The sequence below is a fragment of the Polyodon spathula genome, chromosome 9 (genome assembly GCF_017654505.1).
Source record: "Polyodon spathula isolate WHYD16114869_AA chromosome 9, ASM1765450v1, whole genome shotgun sequence".
In the NCBI taxonomy this organism is placed as follows: Eukaryota; Metazoa; Chordata; class Actinopteri; order Acipenseriformes; family Polyodontidae; genus Polyodon; species Polyodon spathula.
Window position 1 is genome coordinate 8592220 of NC_054542.1, and position 21271 is coordinate 8613490.

General features: G+C 38.7%; 1 long non-coding RNA gene across 1 annotated transcript in view; it reads right to left on the reverse strand.

Annotated features, from left to right (window-relative positions):
• Positions 1-20586, reverse strand: part of LOC121320392 — a 106045-nt gene extending 85459 nt beyond the window's left edge. Inside the window, exon 1 of the long non-coding RNA XR_005950838.1 lies at positions 20516-20586. This is a non-coding gene — a long non-coding RNA (uncharacterized LOC121320392). The remainder of the gene's footprint in view (positions 1-20515) is intronic.
• Between the last annotated feature and the right edge of the window lie 685 nt (positions 20587-21271).

The window sequence follows — 21271 nt, forward strand, 5'->3', positions numbered from 1 at the left end:
TACTTGTTACTAAAGAGCGCCCGGCTGTCCTAACCACTGCAGCAAAGCAAAGGATCGTTTCTGGCTGATCAAATTGTCATTAACTATACCTAGTAAAGCACCATTATGTAAACTCTGCAGTATACAGAAATAGAATTAGAAATGTGAATCTACAGTGCAGCCAGCCAATTGTAATAATATTTGAATCATAAATTGAATAAGGCTAATGTATTTTTGATAGCTTTATGAAAAAGGACAGCAATTTGCTGTGTTTATATTGCGCTGTGCGGACCCTTGCGAAAACCTCCATACTAAAAGCAATTTCAGCTTCCCCATATATACAGAAAAATTAATTACATGAAATTGACTACATTTGTAATTCAAATCACACAGAAAACTTTGATCGCTCTCAAAAAAACCCCAAAAACATGTTTTATCTGGAGCACCAGAGCAAACGTTGAATCTCTGCAGAGCCTATCCATCACATCTCTGTCTTAACTGAATGACACCAGAATGGGGTCGATAAAACAAAACAAGAGACAGCTTTGCATTTCCACACTAATTCTGCTTCTCTCCTCTACTCCAGCCGTCGGCATGATGGGAAAGCATAAACAGGGAGCCATTGTGGGGAGATGAAGGAACAAGGCCCTCAAACAACAACAACAGCACAACCCTAACAACTGACAGACCCAAAGTCAGTCAAAGCAACAGCTATTGTGGGACATCTTTCTTTTAAAGGGAGAGTTAAAACACACTCACACTCACACACTCACACTCACACACTCACACAGACACTCGCACTCACACTCACACACACACTCGCACTCACACACACTCACAGACACACACACTCGCACACACACACTCGCACTCACACACACACACACTCGCACTCACACACTCACACACACACACACACTCACACACACACACACTCACACACACACACACACACACTCACACACACTCACACACACACACTCACACACACACACACACACTCACACTCACACACACACACACTCACACACACACACAGACACTCACACACACAGACACACACTCACACTCACACACACTCACACAGACACACACACTCACACACACACTCACACTCACACAGACACTCACACTCACACTCACACACACTCACACTCACACTCACACAGACACTCACACTCACACTCACACACACACACACACTCACAGACACTCACACTCACAGACACACACACTCACACTCACACAGACACGCACACAGACACTCGCACTCTCACTATCAGAGACACAATCTCACTTTGTCTTCCCAAACGAGTTTTCCTCTTTGACTGACTGACAAGCTTTTGAGGTGACCTTCTAGCTGGAATGTGCAAGTTATACAATACAGCCCAGGCTCAGCTGCGTTTCCCTTCTGCATTGAGCGCTGAGATCTCCTGATGCATTATTTATAACTTCATCACTGGGTGAAAAGCGAAGGTTGACACAGTTATGAGACTCTGCCTCTCCTCCTAAACTGCTCTGGCCTTGGCCTGCCCTTGATTACACAGCAAAGCCCTGCACAAATCAAACACACCCGTCTCAATGTAACCCAGTCACTTCAGTGCAGTCTCATTATCACACAGCCCGTCTCAATGCAATGCCTTTACAACCCAGTCACTTCAGTGCAGTCTCATTGTCACACAGCCCGTCTCAATGCAATGCCTTTACAACCCAGTCACTTCAGTGCAGTCTCATTATCACACAGCCCGTCTCAATGCAATGCCTTTACAACCCAGTCACTTCAGTGCAGTCTCATTATCACACAGCCCGTCTCAATGCAATACCTTTACAACCCAGTCACTTCAGTGCAGTCTCATTATCACACAGCCCGTCTCAATGCAATACCTTTACAACCCAGTCACTTCAGTGCAGTCTCATTATCACACAGCCCGTCTCAATGCAATACCTTTACAACCCAGTCACTTCAGTGCAGTCTCATTATCACACAGCCCGTCTCAATGCAATGCCTTTACAACCCAGTCACTTCAGTGCAGTCTCATTATCACACAGCCCGTCTCAATGCAATGCCTTTACAACCCAGTCACTTCAGTGCAGTCTCATTATCACACAGCCCGTCTCAATGCAATGCCTTTACAACCCAGTCACTTCAGTGCAGTCTCATTATCACACAGCCCGTCTCAATGCAATGCCTTTACAACCCAGTCACTTCAGTGCAGTCTCATTATCACACAGCCCGTCTCAATGCAATGCCTTTACAACCCAGTCACACACAGCCTGTCTCAATGCAATGCCTCTTTAAATTTGTATATATGCTACAGACAATACAAACTGATGAAATAAAACCCCACATCCTAGCTTGTGACAAAAGAAAAGAACATGTAATTAACCCAAAACAAAGCCTCAAACCCCCTAATTATGTGCAAGTATGCTAACAGCTTCCATTTACACAACAAGAGGGTACAGGCTCCGGAGAGCGCTTCACAAATCTGCAGAATAAAAGATGCTAATCACGGATTGAAATCCTGTTTCACTGCATCACAGGAATATTACACTGTATGAACAAGGCTACACGCTGCTTCCTTTCAAACTCATTCTGTTAAGCAAACAAAAACCATGCCCTGCTAATAATTACACTATTTAAAAAGAACCCAATACGTCACGTTCATGAGCATGTGTTATCAGGTTACAAACGGTATTGTTTGGCAATAAGAAAAGACGTCCCTTTTGCATCATCGCAGTTGCATTCTTGCTTTTAAAGAGCAAATTCTGACACCAGTTTCATTATCTTTAACTAGCTTTCAGTATTGAAACTGAGATTGAAAATGAAGCCCCACAATACCACAGTACAGAGTTGCTTTAATCATCAGCTTCTTTCTAATCTGCAGTCTCCTACAAAATACACTAATCAGGTTATTTCATTAAGAAAAGACCCCCTTTAATTCAGGAGTGCTACCACCAAATACTGTATCTATTCAACAAGGCTACAAGTTTGCATTACAAATGGAATTATCTGTTTGCTCCAAATATATCATTCACATTATCATACTGGCTGGCACTTCTATTATTTTCTAAGCTACAATCTAATATATATATATATATATATATATATATATATATATATATATATATTGCATCACATAGTGTGAAATGACTCTTCTAGAATGGGAATGATGTTTATCTGTTGTATTATTGTAGCATATGAAGCTCAGTCAATGAGAGTATATTTAAAAATCTTTTCAGAAAGGATCATACAGGCATTTATTTTTCTATTCCATGTTTTCATCTATGTTTATAATCTAGCCCTATCCATAATTCACAAAGCACACAGCTAATGATTACGAGCCACATGTCTCTTAACAGGCAATTGAATTCATTGATTCATGAATGATAAATACAGTGCCAACAGTGCGCAGTGGATTGTCTTCTGTATTATATTGTAAACAACAGTCTATACAATACATATACATATAATACATATATATATGTACACACACACACACACACACACACACACACACACACATACATATGTATGTTTTATTTTGTTTTGTTTTTTGTTTTTTATGGCAATATTACAGGAAATGTATTAAAATCTTGTGTAAAACTGACAAACGGTTTGCTCCATGTACAACATCTGGTTTTCTAATATAATAATATAATATAATATAATAGAAAATAACAGTTTCCCTAATATATAAATATAACGAGACCAAAACAAGTCTTTACTGATGCATCTAAATATTGTACACACACACACACACACACACACACACACACACACACACACACACACACATATATATATATAAAGAAAGACATATTGGGTTGCAATTTTGTAATATAGTGAAATACACACATTACATACTGTGCATTACACACATACCCACACACACAGAGCACACTTCTTACAATGAAAATGGGATCCAGGGTTGATGATAATGTGCATGTACCTCAGCATCCTCCAGTGGCAAAACCACAACGATATACCTGAGAAAAACCCTTTCAACAGCAAGAGCTTCTAATCACATCACTGAAACACAAGAGAGGAAAAAACAAAGCAATGGGACTGCTAGGTCAGAGGAAGACTGCTACTCACACTAAAATGAATGATCACACTTAATGTGTTTAAGCATGAACTGAATAGTGAATAAACAGGAACAGCTGATTCATAGCAGGTGCATTTTCATATAACCTGACAGGTGTCCACATGAGTCCTCTAACACAGCAGCTGTACTGTAGTGCATGGTAATTAAACCCTGTAACAGAGTTAAACAGTACAATAATCCACATGCATCATTATTAATAGGGTGTTAACTGGATTAATACAAGGCCCAAGTAAGGGCATTACTGAGATTGATTATATATATATATATATATATATATATATATATATATATATATATATATATATATATATATATATATATATATATATTAGGGCGGTCACTCGATTACAAATGTTGATCTGTTAATTTATGGTCAGTAGCTGATTAATCAGTAGATTAAATCGGTAGATTAATCTGTGCACATTTTTAATAAAGGTACAATCGTACAGCGGCTATCCTGCACAGTAATATTTAAATCAATAAAATCTAAAAACAAATTAAAATATGCCCAATGGGAACTTGGTCTGTTTATTTATTTTTTGGTTTGGTTTTTAAGTCACGATGCAAAAATGAAAAAAAGTGAAAATGAAAATTCTTGTGTGTGAGTCAGTGCTGAAAAATAACGAGAGTGCGAGGATCTTTATACTATATATATATATATATATATATATATATATATATATATATATATATATATATATATATATAAAAAAATTTAATTACATGAGTTGGAAATGTGTTTACTTAAAATGATACGTTTGCTTAGACTGCAATTATTTTGCATTACTAATAAACGCATGCGAATGTCCGTGTGTATGAATGTCAGTGGAAAGACTGTCGATCAGTGTTATTAAATCCTACTCTACAGAAACTCGGGCTAGAGCTGCATCCATCCAGACTAATCTAAGATACAGCCAGGTCCCCATCGCTGAGGACTGCATGTCAAGATGCAGTGATTTCATACAGCCATACAATGTGTGACATGTGCAAAATGTGCACCACGAAACAAATCTCTACAGGCTGGAAGATCAGGGACTGGAAAACCAGCCGGAGAAAAAGACGTTAGTGAGGGAGAAGCCGGCCCTTATTCTCAGCATCACACCAACATGAAGACCAGATCTGCATTTTGCAGAGGAGCTGCAATACACTGTGTGTGTGTACGTGTGTGTAGATACACACACGCACACACATGCACGCAGACAGCACTTCTCCGATTAAATGGCTGAGTGCTAAAACTTGCTAATACAGTACCATCCAGTATTATTTCAAATAGTCCAATAGCATTTAGCATACTGTCCAGACATTCTTGAAGTATTGCCTATATACAGTCTATGAGAAATGATCAAGCGGGGGCTTCACCTCAGACGAGCCTTCATTGCTATGTAATAACAGATTCTGTACCTGGCTTAAGGAAAATCTTTCTAAAACGACTTCTTGTTTTGCAAGACGAGGCAGTAAGAAAAAAACAAACATGCAGTTCAATCACAGTTCTGAGAGGAAGACATTATTTTATTATTAATAACAATAATAATAATAATAATAATAATAATAACAACAACAAGGAAAACAACAAGACGAGGCAGTAAGAAAAAAACAAACATGCAGTTCAATCTGTTTCACAGATCTCTTTCAAGTGGGTTGTATAATAACTGCAGAAAAGGAATCAATTTTCAACATGATGATGCTATAATTTTTTTCTGCTTTAATAACATTATATTTAAATCATGGAATATCTATTATTAGACCATGATGTGTCGTGAAACAAGCTAAATTATGAGCAATGCACAAACACGGAAGCAAAAAACACTCTGAGGTTTATAACCAAATCAACAGTTGTATAATAACTGCAGAGAAAAGGAATCAATATATATATGATATATATATATATATATATATATATATATATTATATTTATATCATGGAATATCTATTATTAGACCATATATATATATAAATATCGATCCCCCGTGTACATGCAGCAGTGTTGCATATAAAGTTAGAGCCGTGCTGTGGATGAGCAGATAAGATCCCTCTCCCTCTCCCTCTCCCGTCTCTCAGGCCCAGCCAGCCCTGGCTTTGTGCAGACTGCAGGAATGTGCTTGCTTTTCATTTCTTTCTTTGTGTCTGGCTCTTTGGCCCTCACAGGCAGTGTTTTAAGCCATGCAGGGTCAGGGCAAACAGAGAGCAGCATTCATGGACAGATCAAGTTTATGTGAGAATCTGCTCCTCCCTTGCCCTCAATTTCCATATGAATTGTTAATAAAATCTCAGCCTGAAAGTGCATGATCCCATCAGCAGGGAAGTCATGCAGAGAATCTTTGGTTCCCAAAAAACAACTGCTTCATCTCTTGTGTTTTTCATCCCTGCATTTGCATCCAAGGGAAATGAGCTCGGTCACTCCCCCTGCTCCCCTCCCACCAGCTGAACCCCAGGTCCCAACCCGCCCCCTTACCACCCTTCAGCTGAACCCCAGCTCCGACCCCTCCAACCCTCCAGCAGAACCCCAGCTGCCACATCACCACCACCCCACCACCCACAACCCTCCAGCTGAACCCCAACTCCCACACCACCACCACCCTCCCAGCTCCGACCCCTCCTACCCTCCAGCTGAACCCCAGCTCCCATACCACCACCGCCCCACCACCCTGTCTCCCTCCAGCTGAACCCAGGCTCCCACACCACCACCACCCCACCACCCACCACCCTCCAGCTGAACCCCAGCTCCCACACCACCACCACTAGCACACCTGGCTTCTGCCTGCTTATAAGAGCAGCTTGCAAAACAAAACAAAAAGGCAAGCACAGACAATGGGAACTCCTGACAGACTGCACTGCTGCACCCCCTCAGCCAGCAATCTGCTGTCGAGAGCGATTTCAGCTAGTAAAGATTACAAATTGAAAAATAATGAATTGCTAGCCTGCTGCTCCTGTACATACGACATCAGGGAAGCTTTGCTTTATTTTTTCCCTCCCCTCATATAGACAGCATCAGCATATTCTACGTATATGAAACAAAACAACAACGGCAGCAGCAGAAATAAAGACAGGCAAAACATGAAGCAAAGAGATAGCAGATCTCCTACCCTCACGAACTTGGTTCCCCTCTTATACAAGCACCGGGATAGGACAGAGTGCGCTCCAGGAGTCCCGGGGTAGGAGGGGCTGAGCTCTAGGAGTACCGGGATAGGAGGGGCTGAGCTCCAGGAAACCCGGGATAGGAGGGGCTGAGCTCCAGGAGTCCCGGGATAGGAGGGGCTGAACTCCAGGAAACCCGGGATAGGAAGGGCTGAGCTCCAGGAGTCCCGGGATAGGAGGGGCTGAGCTCCAGGAGTCCCGGGATAGGAGGGGCTGAGCTCCAGGAGCCCCAGGATAGGAGAGACTGAGCTCCAGGACTCAAGTGGGCGACTCCTGACCTTGCCGCACTCTTACTGGGCCTCCTGTTTTTCCAGGCTTTAGCTCCTTGTAAACTGTTTTAATATCAAACAATTTTCAGAGGGATGGGCTATAAATGAAAACATGAAACTCCAGCTTGCCCTTTGAGGTGGGTATGAAGAGAAGCAGGCGTTCAAAAGGCGTGCTGTGCAGTGCTATTGAAGGCGTGCTGTGCAGTGCTATTGAAGGAGTGCTATGCAGTGCTATTGAAGGAGTGCTGTACAGTGCTATTGAAGTAGTGCTGTACAGTGCTATTGAAGTAGTGCTGTGCAGTGCTATTGAAGGAGTGCTATGCAGTGCTATTGAAGGAGTGCTATGCAGTGCTATTGAAGGAGTGCTATGCAGTGCTATTGAAGGAGTGCTGTGCAGTGCTATTGAAGGAGTGCTGTGCAGTGCTATTGAAGGAGTGCTGTGCAGTGCTATTGAAGGAGTGCTATGCAGTGCTATTGAAGGAGTGCTATGCAGTGCTATTGAAGTAGTGCTATGCAGTGCTATTGAAGTAGTGCTATGCAGTGCTATTGAAGGAGTGCTGTGCAGTGCTATTGAAGGAGTGCTGTGCAGTGCAGTGCTATTGAAGGAGTGCTGTGCAGTGCTATTGAAGGAGTGCTGTGCTGCTGCAGTGCTATTGAAGGAGTGCTGTGCAGTGCTATTGAAGGAGTGCTGTACAGTGCTATTGAAGTAGTGCTGTGCAGTGCTATTGAAGGAGTGCTGTGCAGTGCTATTGAAGGAGTGCTGTGCAGTGCTATTGAAGGAGTGCTGTGCAGTGCTATTGAAGGAGTGCTGTGCAGTGCTATTGAAGGAGTGCTGTGCAGTGCTATTGAAGGAGTGCTGTGCAGTGCTATTGAAGGAGTGCTATGCAGTGCTATTGAAGGAGTGCTGTGCAGTGCTAGTGAAGGAGTGCTGTGCAGTGCTAGTGAAGGAGTGCTGTGCAGTGCTATTGAAGGAGTGCTGTGCAGTGCTATTGAAGGAGTGCTGTACAGTGCTATTGAAGGAGTGCTGTGCAGTGCTATTGAAGGAGTGCTGTGCAGTGCTATTGAAGGAGTGCTGTGCAGTGCTATTGAAGGAGTGCTGTGCAGTGCTATTGAAGGAGTGCTGTACAGTGCTAGTGAAGGAGTGCTATGCAGTGCTATTGAAGGAGTGCTGTACAGTGCTAGTGAAGGAGTGCTGTACAGTGCTATTGAAGTAGTGCTGTACAGTGCTAGTGAAGGAGTAGGAAAGCTGGGCGAGAAGATCCTTGTTTTTCTGTATTAATTCTGAAATGCTCCTTTCACAGCAAGGAATCGGTTTACATTGTTCTATCCTGTGCTCATAATTTACTGAATACTAGAATGAATATTGCTTTAGTGCTAGTATTTAGATCGCTGTATTGAATATTGTGATTATGTGACTAAACACTGCCTATTATTATTATTATTATCATGATAATGACAGAATGCATTAAAAAAAAAAGTCTTAAATAAGCATAATGTTAAGTGATAAATAATAAAACACACACTTCTTTATACACAATAGGTTGACACACTTATTTCAGGGCAGAAATAATTCCTTAACCACTATTATTAAAAACCAAAGCCATTTTAGGGATGCTGGAAACCTCTCCACTGAATACGCAGGAGGACCAGGTGTGGCATTTGTAAAGGATTTCTAGTTGTTAACTTTTGGTGATTTACCTGCAGCTTGAAATACACAAATCAATAATAAGAGTAAAGGAAGTAGTTCATGTGAGGAGGGTGCTGGGTGATCTAATGAACACAATCCTCTGGGTGATAGCCATGTATGACGCGCCTCCAGACTGCCATCACATGTGCACAGCTAATCAATACGGTAATCCCAGCTGTCACACAGCGGTGTAATACAACAGAGACAACCATCTGCACACAGCATTGGAAAAGACAAGAGTGACAACTGCACTGCAGCACCCGATCGTGCTGGGATACACTGTCCTCAATCAAAACCCTTAGCAACTGCCCGACAGCGCAGCGCGCTAGCCCTGACTAACCCGAGAATGGCATCAGGTCTGCTGAACTCACATTCTTCACAAGCCCCGCTGTGAGAAATGCACCTTCTTTAACCCTTTCAGTCCTCAACTATCTCTGTCGAGCTGAAGAATGCAAAATTAAAGTTATATAATTCAAAAAGGAACTCCTTTATTGAGCATACAAGAGAACAGGACAAAACAGCACTAAGATACTGAAAGTGTGAGCCCATACACTGTATCCTGCACCCCAGATTACTTCACAATGCTGAAATATTGAAAGTGTGCGCCCATACACTGTATCCTGCACCCCAGATTACTTCACAATGCTGAAATATTGAAAGTGTGCGCCCATACACTGTATCCTGCACCCCAGATTACTTCACAATGCTGAAATATTGAAAGTGTGCGCCCATACACTGTATCCTGCACCCCAGATTACTTCACAATGCTGAAATATTGAAAGTGTGCGCCCATACACTGTATCCTGCACCCCAGATTACTTCACAATGCTGAAATATTGAAAGTGTGCGCCCATACACTGTATCCTGCACCCCAGATTACTTCACAATGCTGAAATATTGAAAGTGTGCGCCCATACACTGTATCCTGCACCCCAGATTACTTCACAATGCTGAAATATTGAAAGTGTGCGCCCATACACTGTATCCTGCACCCCAGATTACTTCACAATGCTGAAATATTGAAAGTGTGCGCCCATACACTGTATCCTGCACCCCAGATTACTTCACAATGCTGAAATATTGAAAGTGTGCGCCCATACACTGTATCCTGCACCCCAGATTACTTCACAATGCTGAAATATTGAAAGTGTGCGCCCATACACTGTATCCTGCACCCCAGATTACTTCACAATGCTGAAATATTGAAAGTGTGCGCCCATACACTGTATCCTGCACCCCAGATTACTTCACAATGCTGAAATATTGAAAGTGTGCGCCCATACACTGTATCCTGCACCCCAGATTACTTCACAATGCTGAAATATTGAAAGTGTGCGCCCATACACTGTATCCTGCACCCCAGATTACTTCACAATGCTGAAATATTGAAAGTGTGCGCCCATACACTGTATCCTGCACCCCAGATTACTTCACAATGCTGAAATATTGAAAGTGTGCGCCCATACACTGTATCCTGCACCCCAGATTACTTCACAATGCTGAAATATTGAAAGTGTGCGCCCATACACTGTATCCTGCACCCCAGATTACTTCACAATGCTGAAATATTGAAAGTGTGCGCCCATACACTGTATCCTGCACCCCAGATTACTTCACAATGCTGAAATATTGAAAGTGTGCGCCCATACACTGTATCCTGCACCCCAGATTACTTCACAATGCTGAAATATTGAAAGTGTGCGCCCATACACTGTATCCTGCACCCCAGATTACTTCACAATGCTGAAATATTGAAAGTGTGCGCCCATACACTGTATCCTGCACCCCAGATTACTTCACAATGCTGAAATATTGAAAGTGTGCGCCCATACACTGTATCCTGCACCCCAGATTACTTCACAATGCTGAAATATTGAAAGTGTGCGCCCATACACTGTATCCTGCACCCCAGATTACTTCACAATGCTGAAATATTGAAAGTGTGCGCCCATACACTGTATCCTGCACCCCAGATTACTTCACAATGCTGAAATATTGAAAGTGTGCGCCCATACACTGTATCCTGCACCCCAGATTACTTCACAATGCTGAAATATTGAAAGTGTGCGCCCATACACTGTATCCTGCACCCCAGATTACTTCACAATGCTGAAATATTGAAAGTGTGCGCCCATACACTGTATCCTGCACCCCAGATTACTTCACAATGCTGAAATATTGAAAGTGTGCGCCCATACACTGTATCCTGCACCCCAGATTACTTCACAATGCTGAAATATTGAAAGTGTGCGCCCATACACTGTATCCTGCACCCCAGATTACTTCACAATGCTGAAATATTGAAAGTGTGCGCCCATACACTGTATCCTGCACCCCAGATTACTTCACAATGCTGAAATATTGAAAGTGTGCGCCCATACACTGTATCCTGCACCCCAGATTACTTCACAATGCTGAAATATTGAAAGTGTGCGCCCATACACTGTATCCTGCACCCCAGATTACTTCACAATGCTGAAATATTGAAAGTGTGCGCCCATACACTGTATCCTGCACCCCAGATTACTTCACAATGCTGAAATATTGAAAGTGTGCGCCCATACACTGTATCCTGCACCCCAGATTACTTCACAATGCTGAAATATTGAAAGTGTGCGCCCATACACTGTATCCTGCACTTACTTCACAATGCTGAAATATTGAAAGTGTGACGCCCATACACAATGTGAAATATTGAAAGTCCTGTATCCTGCACCCCAGATTTGAATTCACAATGCACAATGCTGAAATATTGAAAGTGTGCGCCCATACACTGTATCCTGCACCCCAGATTAATTCACAATGCTGAAATATTGAAAGTGTGCGCCCATACACTGTATCCTGCACCCCAGATTACTTCACAATGCTGAAATATTGAAGTGTGCGCCCATACACTGTATCCTGCACCCCAGATTACTTCACAATGCTGAAATATTGAAAGTGTGCGCCCATACACTGTATCCTGCACCCCAGATTACTTCACAATGCTGAAATATTGAAAGTGTGCGCCCATACACTGTATCCTGCACCCCAGATTACTTCACAATGCTGAAATATTGAAAGTGTGCGCCCATACACTGTATCCTGCGCCCCAGATTACTTCACAATGCTGAAATCAATGTAATTTAAAGAGTAAAATGAAAACGTGACGCAGAAACGTTGACTCATCTGTCGCATTGTTTTTGGAGTGTCCTAGATTTAAAAAGCCTTGCTTTCTCATTACTGCAGTGGACGGACGATAGTGCCCATTGTGTCCCAAGTTGCATGGCTGTTCTTTATGTTTCCTATTTAATCAGAACCTCGTCCAGTGTGCTACCCGTACGCACACAGCTTTCTTATTTCATTCACTCAAACCCGTCCATTTAACTCTGTTACACTATTGTGCTTTACAAGGTACATAGAAAAGGTAAGTGGAATTATACCATCCACACCTTTACTATATACTTTACAATATTTAATATATACGTTAACGCTTTTTTTTCTAAAAGGGAAAATATATTTTTAGCAATTTTTATTAATATATTATTAGTAATATTTTTATATACTATATATCTATATATATATTTATATATATAAATATATATATATATATATATAATAAATATATATATATATATATATATATATATTTTTATATGTTATATATCTGGGTATGATTTTTTTTGTTATATAACATATAGAATTTTTTTGTTTTATCTTTCACAAATTTTGTTTTATTAGATACACATTAATAAAACAACTCAAGTAGATGTATATTAATAACAGTACACATCATGATTTAACTACAAACAGATTTTTTAACGTTTGTTTTTTTTTGTTTGTTTTTTTTTTTTTTACATTTTGACATAAACAAACCTTGCACAGAAAAATAATTCAGTTTCCTTAATTTCTCATTATGGCAGTAAGAGAAACATACATTCCCCCAGTCTTTAACGAACTGCCTTCCAGTAAATACTGCCCACGCCGTCTATAAAAATACAATAAGATCAAATAAAAACAGATATATTTCCACCGCCCTGCTATCGTGGGGCTGTCATCATAATTGCACACACAGCAATCTACCCATTAAACAGTAGGGTTTGTATTGCAATCCCATTGCACTGAAGCAGGGCTCCAGTCTACAACAAGCTCTGGGTTTCTCACTATTTAAACATTCAGCCAAGCAGATTCATTCATTCAAATCCATTCAAAAACCAAAACTGCATTTACTCCTGTGCAAAGTGTGCACCACTTGAAATGAAACAAACCCTTTGCATACTAATACCAAATACAAGCAAACAAGACATATTTCCCCAAAAAGGAAAATAAATAAACAGCTAATGATCACGACGGTATCATCCCAAATGACTCGCTCCAAATTACACAAATTAAACAAATTACACAAATTAAACAAATTACACAAATTATACAAATTACACAAATTACACAAATTAAACAAATTACACAAATTAAACAAATTAAACAAATTACACAAATTAAACAAATTACACAAATTAAACAAATTACACAAATTAAACAAATTACACAAATTAAACAAATTACACAAATTAAACAAATTAAACAAATTACACAAATTACACAAATTATACAAATTAAACAAATTACACAAATTAAACAAATTAAACAAATTAAACAAATTAAACAAATTAAACAAATTATACAAATTACACAAATTATACAAATTATACAAATTAAACAAATTAAACAAATTAAACAAATTAAACAAATTAAACAAATTAAACAAATTAAACAAATTAAACAAATTAAACAAATTAAACAAATTAAACAAATTAAACAAATTAAACAAATTAAACAAATTAAACAAATTAAACAAATTAAACAAATTACACAAATTAAACAAATTAAACAAATTAAACAAATTAAACAAATTATACAAATTATACAAATTATACAAATTAAACAAATTATACAAATTACACAAATTACACAAATTATACAAATTATACAAATTAAACAAATTAAACAAATTATACAAATTAAACAAATTAAACAAATTAAACAAATTATACAAATTACACAAATTACAAATTATACAAATTAAACAAATTAAACAAATTATACAAATTACACAAATTATACAAATTATACAAATTAAACAAATTATACAAATTATACAAATTAAACAAATTATACAAATTACACAAATTACACAAATTACACAAATTATACAAATTAAACAAATTAAACAAATTACACAAATTAAACAAATTAAACAAATTATTAAAATTAAACAAATTAAACAAATTAAACAAATTAAACAAATTACACAAATTATACAAATTAAACAAATTAAACAAATTAAACAAATTACACAAATTATACAAATTACACAAATTATACAAATTAAACAAATTATACAAATTAAACAAATTACACAAATTACACAAATTATCTGCGCAAGTGCTAGTCAAAATCTTCTGCTTCCCTTCAGACCGTGTCCATGGTAACGGCTGAGCCTTGACAACTACCATTGCAAATATTTATTTAAAAGTATTTTTTGCATAAACCTCCAAATTTAAAAAATGTCATTCTATGTTTGCTTTATAATGATGTTTCGTTTTATATGGTGCATTTTGTTATATTTTGAATTATGTTGCATTTTGTTATATACGGTGCATTTCATTATATTTCGTTTTATATGTTGCATTTTGTTTTATATGTTGCATTTCTTTATATTTTGTTTTATATGTTGCATTTTGTTATATATGGTGCATTTCGTTATATTTTGTTTTATTTCGTATTTGTTTAAACACACAGGGCTCTATATATTGTCATCCATTAAATATTGCATAGTGCCTCTCTAATATTATTCAAGATGACAAGCAGATCGAAAAGCCTACAGGCCCCATTTCATTAGCTGGTTTTTGTATTTCTTTTTTGGTGTATAATCCTTTAGCACTCAATAGCAAATTGAATCGGTCCCCCGGCTGCCCCTCCAGACTGGTCAATAGGAAACCAGACATCTAATTACTTCACACCCAGCAGCTGCACTGCACACACAGCAGCAGCAGCAATATCAAGCTTCCTGTTCCCTCTTTATTGCTTTTAAACCTGTCTCGGAAGAGCCCTTTAACCCTGCACTCACTCACTCGCTCACAGCAAGGCTGTGTTGTGTGTGCGCTGCTACGGTTTAGATACTCAGTGCATCACACACAGGCAAGGTGCCGTTTCTGCTCGATTCCTCTCTCGTACCATCTCTTTAAATCTGTTCTGCTTTGCACTGGGTGTAGGGTCTAAATGTCTCTAGTATATGCATTACTGTCATCATCCCCTCCACCCGGGCTTCTATAAATACACAGCTAGTGTAGAGAAGGCTTTCACAACATTGCAACACCACATGTGTGCATTGAAACACCGAAGACTGAAACAGTGTCTGGGTGAAACGTGACAACACAGAATGTGATCACATGTGTGCATTGAAACACTGAAACAGTGTCTGGGTGAAACGTGAAGACTGAAACAGTGTCTGGGTGAAATGTGACAACACAGAATGTGATCACATGTGTGCATTGAAACACGAAGACTGAAACAGTGTCTGGGTGAAACGTGACAACACAGAATGTGATCACATGTGTGCATTGAAACACGAAGACTGAAACAGTGTCTGGGTGAAACGTGACAACACAGAATGTGATCACATGTGTGCATTGAAACACGAAGACTGAAACAGTGTCTGGGTGAAACGTGACAACACAGAATGTGATCACATGTGTGCATTGAAACACTGAAGACTGAAACAGTGTCTGGGTGAAATGTGACAACACAGAATGTGATCACATGTGTGCATTGAAACACCGAAGACTGAAACAGTGTCTGGGTGAAACGTGACAACACAGAATGTGATCACATGTGTGCATTGAAACACGAAGACTGAAACAGTGTCTGGGTGAAATGTGACAACACAGAATGTGATCACATGTGTGCATTGTGTGCAAATGTGACAACACAGAATGTGATCACATGAAACACGAAGACTGAAACAGTGTCTGGGTGAAACGTGACAACACAGAATGTGATCACATGTGTGCATTGAAACACGAAGACTGAAACAGTGTCTGGGTGAAACGTGACAACACAGAATGTTATCCAAAGCACCGCAGTTCAAAACTAGAAGAAAAAAAACACATACAAAATCTTTATGGAAACCATATTTAAGCATAGTGAATGTATGTACCACGTTTCTTATATACCATTCTGAATTTGGAGAGGCATTATGAGAAATAAATAAGAATGCAGTTTCTATGGGCAGACAAGACACATGGGAGCAGTTTTAGAAGAGGAGTTTGAAAAGAGAGGATCCAGACCCCCATCATGTCTGAACGAGGTATATCCTGTACACTGCCATACACTGCCACCATATTCCCTCTGCTAACCCACTGCACATCAAGACCGCTGCAGCATGTTTAAACAAACATGTCAATGCATCTGATCACTGCTTCCAATTACAGAAAAATAAAGAACAAAAAATATAGCGTTCCAGAATTATTAATGCTCCTACACTTCCCATGTTACAGTCAGTTCTGCATGGACCAGGCCAGTAATGACTCAGTTCTGTATAGACCAGGCCAGTAATGATTCAGCTCTGTATGGACCAGGCCAGTAATGATTCAGCTTTGTATGGACCAGGCCAGTAATGATTCAGCTCTGCATTGACCAGGCCAGTAATGATTCAGCTCTGTATGGACCAGGCCAGTAATGATTCAGCTCTGTATGGACCAGGCAGGTAATGATTCAGCTCTGCATTGACCAGGCCAGTAATGATTCAGCTCTGTATGGACCAGGCCAGTAATGATTCAGCTCTGCATTGACCAGGCAGTAATGATTCAGTTCTGTATGGACCAGACCAGTAATGATTCAGCTCCGCATTGACCAGGCCAGTAATGATTCAGCTCTGCATGGACCAGGCCAGTAATGATTCAGCTCTACATGGACCAGGTCAGTAATGATCACATGAGCTCCTCAGTGCTTCTAGGGTGCTGTCCTTTAAGTACATATCATTCTTTTACTTATCCCGACTCTTAAAGGTCAAAAAAGCCTTAAGGTCATTGCAACATTGAAAACATGTACTCTATAGCTTCTGGAATAATGTAGTAATCCCCAGCATATTTTCGTGCATGAAGAGTTGATGTCAATATACACGTGTCTTTACCATATTACATTATAATATAAAGTGGCTTCTACATTTCTCTCTGTGATCTTCAAGGACAGTTCTATGGCTTACAACCAACCATAAAAAGAATCCATCATCACAGCATGTCTTATAAAACAATATTATTATGAGAAGCAGACCTCAGTAAAGGGAATGCGGCTGGAAGATTAAATATGGAGCTTATTTACTACACGCCAGGGTTTATAATAAGAAACAGTGGAACCCTTCTCACGGCCAGAATAGAGCGCTGAAAGTCAGTTTACACACACAGTTTCAACCTAAAACAAAATGCACTCAGCGTTTCTATACCTTTAGATCTTATTGAAAGAAATGCTTCAGTATCTATGCATTTAAAAATCGGGTGAAGACCTAAGAACAAAAACCCAGTAATAGCTTTTCAAGACCAATGCAAGGCTACATGTTAATGTCTGTTTCAGTACCACAGACTGTCCACTCTCACCATGTCTTTTCTAATAAATTCAATTACATTTTTCATTCCAGCTGTCATCATCGAAAGAGAACTTAATACATGAGAGTAAGGAAACGCAAGATTTCATTTTCCAGAACATCACACACAAAAGCATACTACATGCACTTCAATATGTGATTATTATTTTAAATGAGACAATGGGATAATAGTTTCGTTTAAGGCAAATATATTATATTAAGGCAAATTCCGTATAATTACATATTATCATAATATTTCGTTTAAGGCAATATCACAATATATATATATATATATATATATATATATATATATATATATATATATATATATATATATATATATATATATATATATATATATATATATATATATATATATATATATATATATATATAGTCTACAGACAACAGTTTTTCAAGTATTTAGCATTTTCAAGCTATCAGATCTTTTTAAATTTGTATTTAGAGTAGATACCATGTTTTTATTCTGGTATGAAATTCTGTAGCACCCCCCAAATTGCTTCCAATTTTCCCAGTTTCTGAACAGGGCTCTATAATGTATTTGTGTTGTTAACTCCTCTTAATGTCTGCAGCACACACTGCAGCTCCCTTTGTTCACCAGCGACTACATTATCACTCATTTAACAGCTTTAGTGTTGCTTGGTTCCCCTCTGCATTTTCCAGACAGCAAAAAGCCCTTCAATTGAAAACAGCACACGGTCTTCAGAAACACGCACACAGAAACCAACCCGACACAAAGAAACACGTCTCATATTTAACTCTGCTCCTTATACTGTACGCATGCAAAATAATACAAACCAAGTAGGCTAAATCATCTTCCAATTATTAGTATTATTAGTATTTTTCAAGATAACAGTAATGGATTGAAGCAATTAGTTGTTATTCACTTCCAGCTATTAGATATTTTTTATATAAATCAACATTTTAAGAAATTAAATTGTAATCATACAGTATGTAACCCAAACAGACACGGGATGATAATTGTATTGTTAGAGAAAATATCCTTCCCCTCTCTCTCTCTCTCTCTCTCTATATATATATATATATATATATATATATATATATATATATATATATATATATATATATATATATATATATATATATATATATAATTTAATAACAATGTTTACTGTTAACTTTTAATCTTAATAAATTTACATCTGGAATTTTAGGTTTTAACAAAAGATAAGGAAATATAAGCTTGATTTTATTTGCATTTTTTTACAGCACAAACAGATATAAAGGAGGGTGTCTTGGCTTCCGGACAGTGTTCATGTAATAAGCCTGTGATTGAATGAGTCTGTGCATGAGCCCTGATTCCTCCCAATTAAACACACTGCTGTAGCGTGAGGGGGAGAGTTAACCCCACTGCGAACGATTGGGGGCTGGCCTTTTGTCTCTTGCTAAAATATTTGTCTTTGCCCATTGTGTCTGCAATCCCTGCGAAAGCCCCGAAGTCGTCTCTCTGTAAAAACATTTAATAAAGATCACTTCCGATCTCGCTCCCCAACCCTCCCCAACCCAGCACGCCGGTCAAAAGAGGTCAAGGCAGTTAAAAGGGCCCCACAGGGCAGAAGCAATGTCCCGGGGCTCAAAAACAAGGGCCCCCCACTGGCAGGTAATGGGAGGAAGTGATCTCCTCCTGATTAGTGACTGCAACCAGACTAGCAACACATGCACTTCAAACTTCAAACAACAGAGGAGCCCCCTCTCTCACACAAGGACCTGCTTTACACAACTACTAATAAGAAAGAACACTGTCTGTCAACCTGCCTGCAATTACTGTACGCGGGAAAACCCAACCCATCACCTCCACCTCTTACACAGTCCCTCTGTGAGACAGTAAGGGGCTTGGGCATGGCTGTGTGTAATTCTACCACGTTTAGTTTGCTTTCCTTTCTAATGCATGCATGGTTTTTATATGCAGTTTTGGCAAGGGGGCGCTGCTCCTACCACATGAGGTTCAAATGAACAATTTAAACCATGAAAACTAAAATAAACAAGATGCTATAAAAAGGTGTTATTAAAGAAATACTTGTTTCATGACAAAAAAAAAACATCCAAGTAATCTGTTACTTTATCTGAAATAATAGTGACCATGTACCAGAAATATCCATCTCCCTGCAGATGCACAACCTGCAATATTCCAGGTGATACTGTAGAGCTGGGAATGAGCTGTTTAAAAACAGAAAAACTGTTCTGAAAATGGAAAACAGTAGCAGAATGAAGCACTGATGTGGACCCGAATGTATTTAAAACAAAAAGCTCTATCCCAAAGCGATGTGGACAATAATTAGACTTCCTAGGTATGGCTGGATCTTTCTAAAATGCTTTTGGTAGTGAAATTTTGTCACTACAAGATTTAAAACAGCCAGACTTTGGTTGAAATGTGAAAGAAAAAAAAAACAGCCTCTGTTTGTCTCTGCTGGCACAGTGTAAACGTTGTAGCCACGCTGTCTTGCTACGCACATGCACCTTGCTTTCATTACATGGAGAAGAAACGCAGTGCAATAAATGTGCCTTCGACCTCAGAATCTCCCCACCAAAGACTAACGTAACTTTCAATTGCATAAATGCATTTTGGATTTTAAATAAAGAATTCATAATTGAACCACAAAAACTGCTCAAATTCTGCTGTCATTTGTCCTACAGAAACAGACACGAACATGCATGTAAAGTTTATAAGCACATCACTTACCATATAGTAGCAATTATTCATCATGTTGGGCTTGCATTCTGATCTCAAGTGAAAATCCAAGTGATGCACCTACAAATAACAACACATGTTTTACATGAACTCTATCGGGTATGCAAATAAATAAATAATAAACTTTTATAATACTTTAATAGATATATTAGAAGTAAACAAATTGTAAGACACACTGTATAAATGAGCTAAATCTTTTCTGAAGACTATCATTATACAGACCCTTGAAATCTAAATTGCATCTAAACTAATTCAGCCCACTAATCAGTGTTTGTCCAAATGGTTTAGTTGACAGTTACATTTGAAATGCCCTACGGTGTTTAACATGGCTGTTTTAATTGCAGTTTTGCAGTTCAAGTTTTCCATAAGTAGCAAATCTTTTAATCTGCATTTTTAAATCAGGAAGAAGAACATAAGAATATAAAACAGACAGCAAAAATTCAAATGCGACATATTGAAATCTAACATGATATACTGTGCTACTATTATGGCTTCTAGGAGACTTTTGCGATATAATTGTGGAGTTTCTTTGATCACCTGATGTTTAATAAAAGTTCTAAATTATGTTCATGTAGTTTTTTTTTTTTTTTTTAATGCTTGCTCCTTCTCTTCCCTCGTTCTCCTGCGGTGGAAGCAGATACCATATCTCCTCAGGAGGCCTGTTCAGTCTTTCACTGCTTTCTGACGTCTTCTCAGAACCCTCTTATTCAGCCTTCACTTGTAAACTCCTGTTTAGAAATCTTTTTG